The sequence below is a fragment of the Herpailurus yagouaroundi genome, unplaced genomic scaffold (genome assembly GCF_014898765.1).
Source record: "Herpailurus yagouaroundi ecotype Mexico unplaced genomic scaffold, PumYag 185, whole genome shotgun sequence".
Lineage (NCBI taxonomy): Eukaryota > Metazoa > Chordata > Mammalia > Carnivora > Felidae > Herpailurus > Herpailurus yagouaroundi.
The window spans coordinates 14,101,255-14,111,920 of NW_024412416.1; the positions used below are offsets into that span (position 1 = coordinate 14,101,255).

Consider the following 10,666-nt stretch of genomic DNA (forward strand, 5'->3'; position numbering starts at 1 on the left):
AATCTTACGACATCCAGTAAAATTCAGTCAAATTGTTCTGTGACTTAAAAGCAAGTTAGAGTCAAATGTATGGTTCACTTCAGTACTAGAACTCAGAGCAAAACATCAGCCATGTGTAGGCAGTGGAGACAGTATCAGTATCAAGTTATCTACTATATGCTGCCCTGGCTGTGTATTCAACTCGTTACTGGATGTATGTGCTGATTCCCACCGCCACCCTCTCAAGCGAGAAATCAAAGAGTCTCTCTGTGGAGTGCCTCCTTTTGAATGAAAATCACCGCACCGCGCTCAGGACCCACAACATAGTAGGTAATCAACAAACATTGGTTGGAAGAACGAGCAACTGCGTCCATCCTTTTCTCCATCTTATGTTGGGATTTCTGCTCCTGTTTGCCCAGGGCCATCAAAACCGGGTACCTGCAAGAAACAGACACACATCAGAAGACAAGAGCTGTAGCGTCTCAATCTGAGATTGAATCCCATCCATGCTTGTCTTCATTAACTTGCACATATGCTTCCGCGTTTACAGCGGACAGTTTGCAGATGATCTCGAGGCGGTTGCACTGTATAAGGACAAGGAAGCACCACTAGGCAGTCCCCGCACTGGCTCCAGGCAAATTATTTGAACGTGTCTAAAATACCTAACCGTTCAAAAGGTGTTATTTTGAAAATAAACAACCCAAGAAGAATTGAGACCTTTATCTCTGTCCCCACATATGGTCTTTCTGTTCCTCGGTTGTACAAATATTCCAGGATGTAGTTCACAAAGTGAAACTGTCAGGTTACATTTTGTCAGTTTAATAGCTTTGTTTCAGTCTGTTTAACAACGCCCTCCTAAATTCTGTCTCCCCTTTTCACTTGGCTAATTTAGGCGCAAAGATGATGGTTCATATTTCAGACCCACCTCTCTTCCCACCTGAACAAGAAGACAAGGCAGGGTCAGACCCATATTTTTGTCTGTTTTATAGTCAATACAATAACTGCTGCTGATAGATTAATTATATAGTAACTACGGCTGATTTTTCTTAGAAAGGAAATGATTAAATCGTGTATTTTTCAGTGGGGTCTGGTCACCACATGAGGACCTAACCTAACCTTTTTCAAGTACTTTATGTCTCTTCACCTGAAGGAAAACCATTAATTTGATGAACGGAGAAACTGTCCTCGGAAAATGCTACCGTTCACACGATCTAGTTAACATAAATACATTTTTAATATCTGTCGATACGTAACTGTTCCTCATCAGTCACATGCCTGGTCATAAAATCATTTAGTCTATTTATTGCGAGAAATCGTTAAGAATTAGACTTATCTAAAGTCTGTAAATTTGCCAAGCTTACAACATTTGATCCCATTGAGAAAATATTTTTTGATGAAGCCTTTACGTGTAAAACAGAGGAGTAATTAGTCAAAATCATCGACTGAGGATTTATGGACATTCATGTGTCTAAATAGCTGTTTAACTTCTGAACATTGATGCACTGACAATTCAAAGACAACAGTACAATATGTAAAACGAAGAAGAAATTTAGAATCACCTGGCTGGTCTTCCTCAATCAAAATTCAGTTCTTTGGGTTTTCCCTTCCTTGGCAAACCCCCTGAGCAGGAGTAGTTGTAATCCTTCTTCCCATCTATGCCCAAACAAGGCATACAGGGAGCAAAGGTGGATTCCTTATCAGTCCTTTGTACATCTCATGGTATAATTTATCTCCTCACCTCCAACTTTGAGTTTCCAGAATCTGTATGACATTCCAATTGGTCAGAGAGTTTGGGCCGAAATCCTGGACAAGCATGTTGACTCTGTTTTAGTGTCCCACAGAAAACACCAATGTTGGGTTACGTAGCTAAGAAGATTTCAGTTCAACTCACTACATTTATTAGACTCTGGGACAAGGATTGTAAAATCAAAATGTCACCTTGATGATCTCTTGTCCCCAGATTGAATCATGTTTCAATGAATGTGCTCATTACTTTGATTTGGTGAGGATCTAGGGCAATGGGAGTTCTCATCACGGCTGAATGGAAAATAAATTGAGATGACCATCTTGGACAACAGTTGGACATTATCAGGTAACTTGGTAATGTGTGTATCTCCCAACATGGTAATTTGGCTTCTAGAGGTACACCTGAAGCAATTGTTCTAAAAGTGCCCAGCACTGTTCAAAATAGTCTAGAACTGAAATAACCCAGATGTCCATCAACAGTAGAATGAATATATGTGTGTGTGTGTGTGTGTGTGTGTGTATGGCATATTCATACAATGGAAACTATAGGCTGGAAAAAGGGAATAGCTACATGTATGACCATCAACGATCACAAAAACCTAAGGTTGAACAAAAGAAGACAGTGAAAGAGACACACATATGACTCCCATTCCCGTAAAAGTTTTAAAAAAGTAAATCCAAATCTCATACTGATTGGAGATCCATATGAATGTGAAAAAAAGTCAAAAAAAAAAAAAAAAGAAAAGAAAAGAAAAGGATGGATTTGTTAACACAAAATCCCAGAGAGTAGTATGATGAGTGGGTGGTAGGTTATAAGGGTTTGCGTTTTTTTAAAACACCAAGAATTTAAGGTGTACGTACATAATTTATTCATCTTTGGAATATACATTTCGAAATTCAAAAAGAAAATAACAATAGATTTAAAAAGTAACAATAGATGAATAGAGAAGCAGTAGAGATGAGTCCAAAGACCCACCTCTGCTCCTTTATCTCGTTTTCACTTTTAAAAATCTGTCTGGGGGCGCCTGGGTGGCACAGTCGGTTGAGCGTCCGACTTCAGCCAGGTCACGATCTGGCGGTCCGTGAGTTCGAGCCCCGCGTCGGGCTCTGGGCTGATGGCTCAGAGCCTGGAGCTTGTTTCCGATTCTGTGTCTCCCTCTCTCTCTGCCCCTCCCCCATTCATGCTCTGTCTCTCTCTGTCCCAAAAAAAGTAAACGTTGAAAAAAAAAATAAATAAATAAAATAAAAATCTGTCTGACGTTGGGGCGCCTGGATGGCTCAGTTGGTTAAGTGTCCAACTCTTGATCTTGGCTCAGGTCATGATCTCATGGTTCATGGGATTGAGCTCCGCATTGGGCTCCATGCTAATGGGGTGAAATCTGCCTGCTTGAGATTCTCTCTCTCTCTCTGTCTCTCTGTCTGCCCATCCTTAGGTCCCACTCTCTCTTTCTCTCTCAAATAAACATTAAAAAAAAAATACTTCTGACACAATCATGGAGTAGCCTTTGGTGTAGACAAAAATAGCGCCACCCCCCCCCCCCGCAAATGGTGCATTTTGCTTCACCAATGGATGTGTGTTTCTTTAGTCTATCAGATTTAAATCAAATGTAGACAAAGATCATTTAACATACATGGGAATTAGGTGAGATCTCATGTGTTCCATCTAATACTTTTTATATACCTCTGATAGTTAACAGTATGTACGAGGATTATGATTTCAAATCAATTATTCAGACGCTGAAGTTAGCCAAATGCAGTCCATTAAAATGCCTGTTGTTTTATGTTCCTGTCTCCTTTTAAGACCATTTTCAAAGACTAAATCAGGCACTTAAGGCACTATCATTCCATTTTGCCCAGATGTGTTCATGATGTGACTTCACCACTGTGGCGTAGTTTTAGAAGATTGTGATAAATTCTCTTCTTACATTTCAAAGTAGTGGATACCATTTGAATAGTTTTTACCTTTGTCTTATTTTCCAAAAGCAAGTGGAAGAAGGGGGCGGATATTCCGTAATGCTTGCCAAACAACTCAACAAGAACAACGAAAGAAGGCACACAGAGCGAAATGTCATTTTATCCTCTCTCAACAACCCAGTAGGCTTCATATTATTATTAATTGTCCCCTTCTAATAGAGGAGAACAATGATGCCTAGTGAATAGAAGGACTTGCCCAGGGGCGCCTGGGTGACTCAGTTGGTTGAGCCTCAGACTCTTGATTTCTGCTCAGGTCATGATCCCAGGGTCCTGGGTTGCAGCCCCTGCATTGGCCTCCGTGCTGAATGTGGAGCCTGCTTAAGATTCTCTCTCTCCCTGTCCCTCTGCCCCTATCCCCTGCTTGCGCTCTGTGTCTCTCTCTATAATAAAAGAAAAAGCCTTGCCCCAAATAAGTGACGACACTCAGGTATGAACTACGGTGCTTTGTTCTCTCTACCACTCTGAAAAACCTCCCTCCCTCCCATGTGAATCAGCAAAGAGTTTATTACCGTAATTATGCACATGTCATGTATGTATACGGGCAAAAGACTATCTTCGCAATGTTCAGTGTAGTTCACGTACATCATTAAATTATTTTGCAAATTCCCATCATGAGTAGCATTTACTATTGGTAAATGATGTCCACATCTGGCATATAATATTGCCATCTTTTTAAGTGAAAGACATCAAAGAGTTTTTAATAGAAACCGTAAAATATTTCCTTCCAAAACATTTTTTTTTCCCCAGCTCGCTTTTCCTGAGTGAGCCTGACATTTCTAGGAGATGATTGTCATGTGTTTATTTCCATTTCTCAGTGCCCTTCCTGATCACACCAGGCTGGTAATTAGTAAGATAAAAATTGCTGTTGGATCATGCAACATTTCAACTGTCATCCTGCTGGATTGGGGGAAAAAGTTACACTGTGCGATGAGAACCCAGCGGTGCGATTGTATTGACTTTTATGTCATGTTTGTTTCAGTTTACCAGTCAAAACGAGTTTCACAGCTCCTCCTGGTCCAGAAGGTTCCGTTTGCTTTATGAAAATGAAGCTGTCTTGTTTTCTGGTTCATAAATCATTGTCAAGCAGAGCTAGATAACAGAAACAAGTTCAGATTCCAGAATGATTATCCTTAGAGATGATGTATTAAATATACAGAATACAACTTGATTTTCATAAGCCCTGTTGACTTGGCAGGACGAAGGCTTCAGGGGAAAATTATCTCATAAGAGGAGGTGTGAGAGCCTGCACGATCTAACCAGGTGGGGATGGTGGTGGGGGGGGGCGGCAGAAAGTTGAGCATATTCGCATAGAAACACGTGTGTTCTCCCATTTCCACTCCGTTATTTACCTGCTGCTGCTCCTCGAAGCATTTAGGTGCCTCTTTATTTTATGACCAATCTAGGAATCCTCTTTAGAGAGGAAGAGGTTTCCTTTCTTCTTGTCCCTTCATTATCTGCCATTTTCCTTTCATCCTCTCTTTGAATATTCTGATATCTTGTGAAGTCCTCTAACTCTTTATATCATAAGCTCTTCGCCCCTGAAATTGGGTGTGGTTTGAGTTTCACCTCTGGGGTAGCACAGCCTTTCCGCAGGAGGCTTCCTGGTGCCTCGCCAGAGCCAAATCGGGGGCCCTGGGAGCAAAGTCTGAAGAAAAATCACAGTGGCGTCACAGAGAGTCCCAGGGATGTCCTGAGATTACAACAGCCCCTCCGGCAACCGGCAGAATGGGTTTCACGCACATGCCTTGTCCCGAATGTGCTGAGACTGACTTTCCCTCTAAATGAAGGGGTCAGACGGCCAAGCAAAGCCAAGTGCATTCATCCCACTGCGAAAGAGAGGTGTTTCTCCAGTGTGAAACGTGGTTCGCCTCCCACCTGACTGCTTAGTTCCTACTGGAGTTTCCAATCTCGTTTCAGACATCCCTCCTCAGAAAACCCTCCCGTCCTTTCCAGCCGCCTCTGCAGTCCTGTTTCTCTGGGTATTCACACTCTCCGCTGTCCCCCCTCTGTCCTTATTGCCGGGATAATCAAGAATTAATTGCGTGATTTGTTTCTGTAATACTGCTCTTACTTGGTAAGATGGAAATTCCAGGGGGCTAGCTGGTCATGTCTGATCACACAGTTGTGGTCAGGCACATGCCACAGAGTATTTTGGCATTAAGGATTTGGAAGCAGAGGGTCGCCTGGGTACTCAGTTCATTGATCTCCTGACTCTTGGTTTCGGCTCAGGTCGTGATCTCACTGTTTGAGAGTTCGAGCCTCGTGTCAGGCTCTGTGCTGACAGTGCGGAGCCGGCTTGGGATTCTCTCTCTCCCTCTCTCTCTGCCCCTCCCCTGCCTGTGCTATCTCTCTTTCTCTCTCTCTCTCTCTCTCAAAAATAAATAAACATTAAAAAAAATTAATTCTATTTCAGTTAGGTTTTTGTGCTCAGGCTGGAAGGCAGCCTTCTCCAAAGAGCAAACTAACAGAAAATGTACAGATATTGGCATCTATTTCTGTATTATGAAGACGAGCTTTCTCTGCTTTCCAGGCAAAGTCTTTGATTTTCCTAAGATAAGAGAATCAGCTGGGGAAGGAGAGTAGGTCTGCAACCAAACCCATAAATACCACAAGTCTCTAGTTTGGGATTCAGGAAGTTGTAATCTGCTTTTACCTGGCTTATCTGACTGATTTATTATTTATTTACAACACTAGCATCTTCACTCATTTATTCAGCAGGAAGGCAAAGTGAGGAATTGGAAAGTTATTTGAAAACTTTGGTAAATACAGTCGGTTCAGCGTCCGACTTTGGCTGGGGTCATGATTTTGTGGGTTCGAGCCCCATGTCCAGCTCTGGGCTGACAGCTCAGGGCCTGGAGCCTGCTCCAGATGCTGTGTCTCCCTCTGTTCTCAGCCCCTCCCTCACTCGTGCTCGCTCTCTCTCTCAAAAATAAACATTAAAACATTAAAAAAAAAAAAAACTTTGATAAATACATGTAACTTCATGGGATCTTCACCTCAGTGTGTATTTTCAGTAACACACTCAGAGACCTCTGTCATCTGGATAATTGTCCCAACTTGTCACTTCTCTGTAATTGTAAAAACAAAACAAACACACCCCCCCCCGCCCCCAATAGGACACAATGTTTTCTAAGCTAAGGGCAAAGTCTCTATGGAACTTTGGGTTTTCTCAGAATACATAAGATTTCTAGGCAGTTGGTTAACTCATACGGACTTTGCACCTTTTAGAAGCATATAGACGTTTGTAAATAGAGTCTTGTTTTTATATACAACTATTATAAGAACACTGGGGCTTTGCTCTTTAGGAAGAGAGAGTTTCTGTGGAACAATCAATAGAGAAACCCTGCATGGCTTATTTTCTATTATGTATACCTTACAGGTCATGGAGTCAAGTACTGTGGCAGGGTTTCTAAAAGGCTGGTGATTTTTAGGAAAGAACATCAATAACATATGTAGCCGAGCAAGCTAAAATAATTACAATCAAATTTCATGCTTCAGGGCATAAACTGATTTCCTGCAAGGGTCAGGAAGGAATTACGCTGCCTTTACCAATGTGTACTGCATTGGGTAAATGACTCCCCTATTTTTGTTTGGCGTGCCTTCCCCCCTGCCCCGAAACTAATATACTGGTCAGCGCTCTTAAGAATGCAGCTCAGCTTACCATACGCCCATCCTTGGTTGCATCATACCTTTTTTGCTTTCTTTCTGGTACCTAAGAACCTTTTCTCTAGCACAGCGCACTGGACGGGGCACAGGTTGGGAAGCGTTGCCTAAAAAATGCAAACGCTCCTTCTTGGACACGTTTCTAAAAGTTGAAGGTCTAGAAGGGAGAATCTGGATGGAGAAGAAAGCAAAAATAGTGTGATTTGGGATTTTCAGCACACCGGTTTAAAATGCAGGGAGGACCACTTTGTCCCCTTTGAGACCCTCTCAACCCGTCCACTTCCGCTCCCAGCTTTTATTAATCTTCCCCCCCCCCCCCCCCCCATAAATTTTTCCCCGGGGGGGGGGGGGGGGGGGGGGCGGGATTCTCCATCGAAACATGAATCTGCTCTTTCTCAGACCTTCGGCATCACGAACAATAGATTCTCACCTTTTGCCACCATGTTGGAGGGGAGGAGGGGTAAGGGAGGGGAGGAGGGGAGAGGAGCAAATGGTTATTCTCAGGCGCTCCTTCTACTACAAACTTGGAGCAGAGGCCTTTGAGCTAATTAATTACATTCTGTATATCTGAGCCAGCTAGCAGAGCTCCTCGCTGACACTCAGATACATCTGGGCCTGATAACAATTGCAAATACTCAGGGCACACTTTAGGAAAAAAAAAAAAAAAAAAAAGGCTTATGTTACAATGTGCAACAGCACGTTGTACAGTCCTCGGATCGGTCAGATAAATAAAACAGCTCGAGTCCAGGGCTTCGTGGGGGGAAAACGTACTTGGTAACATTTCACCTAGAGCAGAAAAATTTCCCCACTGACCAGGGACCAGTTTGACCCGAAGACAATGTTCAGTTCCTCCGAGGGACAGTTTTGGAGATTTGGGTCCGACGTGGGAACGTAGAAGAGAATTTACAAGAAGCTCCTTCTGCGCACCCATCCGAGGAGCGGGTGTAGACATGCAGAGACTGCGCGTTCCTCGGCCGCGTTCGGGGTAAATACTGAAAAGATCATGTGAGTCCGTTTGGGAGCCGCCTTGGGGGGGCAGGTTTAATGTGTTGGGCACAGGTAGGTGCCTTTCCAAAATCATCAGTCGTGCTTCGGGGGTGATGCTGGGAGCACGGAAGGAAACACCTCCCAAAGCCAGAGTTTTGCCTACGACAGAAACAATTGTCGGTGTGCACTTGGCAAAGAGCTGGCAGGCAGTCCCTTCTGCTAACACATGCTGTATGTCAGCAGTCAGCCTTCTTCCTCCTGTGGAGAGCTGAGAGGTCATAAAATAGAGGGGTGTCACTGACTTTAATCTGGCAAATTTCCCTGTTCCTCGAGTTTACGTCCTTTTTAAGTGCAGCTTTGACGCGTTAGTATTTAATATTCTTGCCCTTTCCCTTCAGTGTGTGGTTTTGTGGCACGAATCCAGGATGCCCAAGGTATTCATTTTCTCTATCTCATGCCCCTGCTTTTCCAGAACATTGCTATTTCAAAGTTGCATATAGTACGGGGCCCCCGGGGGGCTCAGTCAGTTACTCGTCTGACTTAGTTCAGGTCATGATCTCGAGGTTCATCAGTTCGAGCCCCGAGTTGGGCTCTGTGCTGACAGCTCAGAGCCTGGAACCTGCTTCCGATTCTGGGTCTCCCTCTCTCTCTGCCCCTCCCCTGCTTGTGTTCTGTCTGTCTCTCTCTCAAAAATAAATAAATGAATTAATTAATTAACAAAATAAAATTTGTATATATTAGCCACAACTTTATTACAGAGGACAAAAAAAAAATGTGGTCTTCCATTTGTAGAGCACTTTGGACTTTACTCACTAATGCAGTTTTTTTTTTTTTTTAATGCACAAAACAGGACAGAGAGGTAGTGAGCCCCCATTTGACAGATGTAGCAACTGAGGCTCAGATATATGTAGGAAGGTGTTCCAAATTCTCCAGTTCTTAAGCAGAAACGGAGCTCAATTCCACAACCCATGAGGATCCATAACTAAATAAAGTGCTTTTAGCCATTATACTACCACCTTTTGACTGTGTAGCGATTTCCATTCTGAAAGCAACTTTTTTTCCTACATCATCTGCTTTAATAAATAAATTCAAAGGACACCCGGGTGGCTCAGTCAGTTGAGAGTTGGACTTCAGCTCAGGTCATGATCTCATGGTTTGTGAGTTCAAGCTCCACTTTGGAGCTCCGAACCTACCCTGCTTCAGATTCTGTGTCTCCCTCCCTCTCTGTGCCCCTCCCCTGCTTGTATTCTCTCTCTCTCTTTCTCTCTCTCTCATGAAAGAAAGAAAGAAAGAAAGAAAGAAAGAAAGAAAGAAGAAAGAGAGAAAAACTCTAATTAAAATAAATAAGCTTTAAAAACAAACAAATAACTACATAAATCCGATATAATCCACCCATTTAAAAATTCTTCTCAATTCAGAGGCACAGGGATGTAACTGAATTTCTTAGCAGAGGTGGAGGAACTGATGGAATGTGAATTTTGGTATTCCTTTTAGACAGTCTCTTGCATATATGGATATCGCATATACCGAGGAGCATGCGTCACTTTAATGATGATACGCCCTGTCACCCCATTTGTTCTCTTAAGGAAGCAAATAAACACGGATTTTCTTGAGGAAAGTGAATAGGCCCAGAGACCACGTTTCATGCCTTACTGAACCCCTGACTCACTCGCTTCGAAGGCCATCTGTCCTTGAGACAAAAAGACCACTTTTTGGTAAGTTGTGGGGAGGTTTGGTTTGTTTGTTTTTGGGGGGTGAGGGGGTGGGCGGGGGTATCCGTGTCTCTGGAAAGCCGGCCCCCGTGTTCTCAGGGGTTATAAAAATGGGACTCGTTTTTATTGGCAATCCACAGCCGTAGTGCTGAGACAAATACAAATTGGACGGTGTGGATCCTCAAAGGTGAGAACATACAGCTGTTGGGAATTGCGGGAGAATCTGACCAATAAAGGAAGTCACTATTTTTCCAGGCCTAAAGTGAGTTATAGGGCGAGACGGGTGTTGTATATTTATGTAAGGCAGCAACAGGGAGTTTAAACGGCCGTATATTGCCGAAAGAACATCATTCACATTCAGGCTGAGACAAAAGGTGGAAATGAAGTAACATCCTGGCCAGAGAAGGGCTCACGACAGAATAATAAGGTTTCAGAGAGGGGGGCCACGGAGGAGGCCGTGGGTAGGCCTCAAAATGAGGAAATGATCAAAATGCCTTGTCAGGCCTTCAAAAAACAGTTACACACGCGCGCGCGCACACACACGCTCAGGATTAAGGCCTGGCCAAGCGTCCTTGGGAAGGAAGGTCATTTATCTTTCACAGAAA

The 10,666-nt window shown here is 43.2% G+C and overlaps 1 long non-coding RNA gene across 1 annotated transcript; it reads left to right on the forward strand.

The window, feature by feature from the left end:
- The first annotated feature begins 7,836 nt into the window (after positions 1-7,836).
- LOC121042458 (uncharacterized) lies at positions 7,837-10,064 on the forward strand. Its single transcript, XR_005796218.1, has 2 exons — positions 7,837-8,367; positions 9,936-10,064. It is a non-coding gene; the product is annotated as an uncharacterized LOC121042458 (long non-coding RNA).
- The last annotated feature ends 602 nt before the right edge of the window (positions 10,065-10,666 follow it).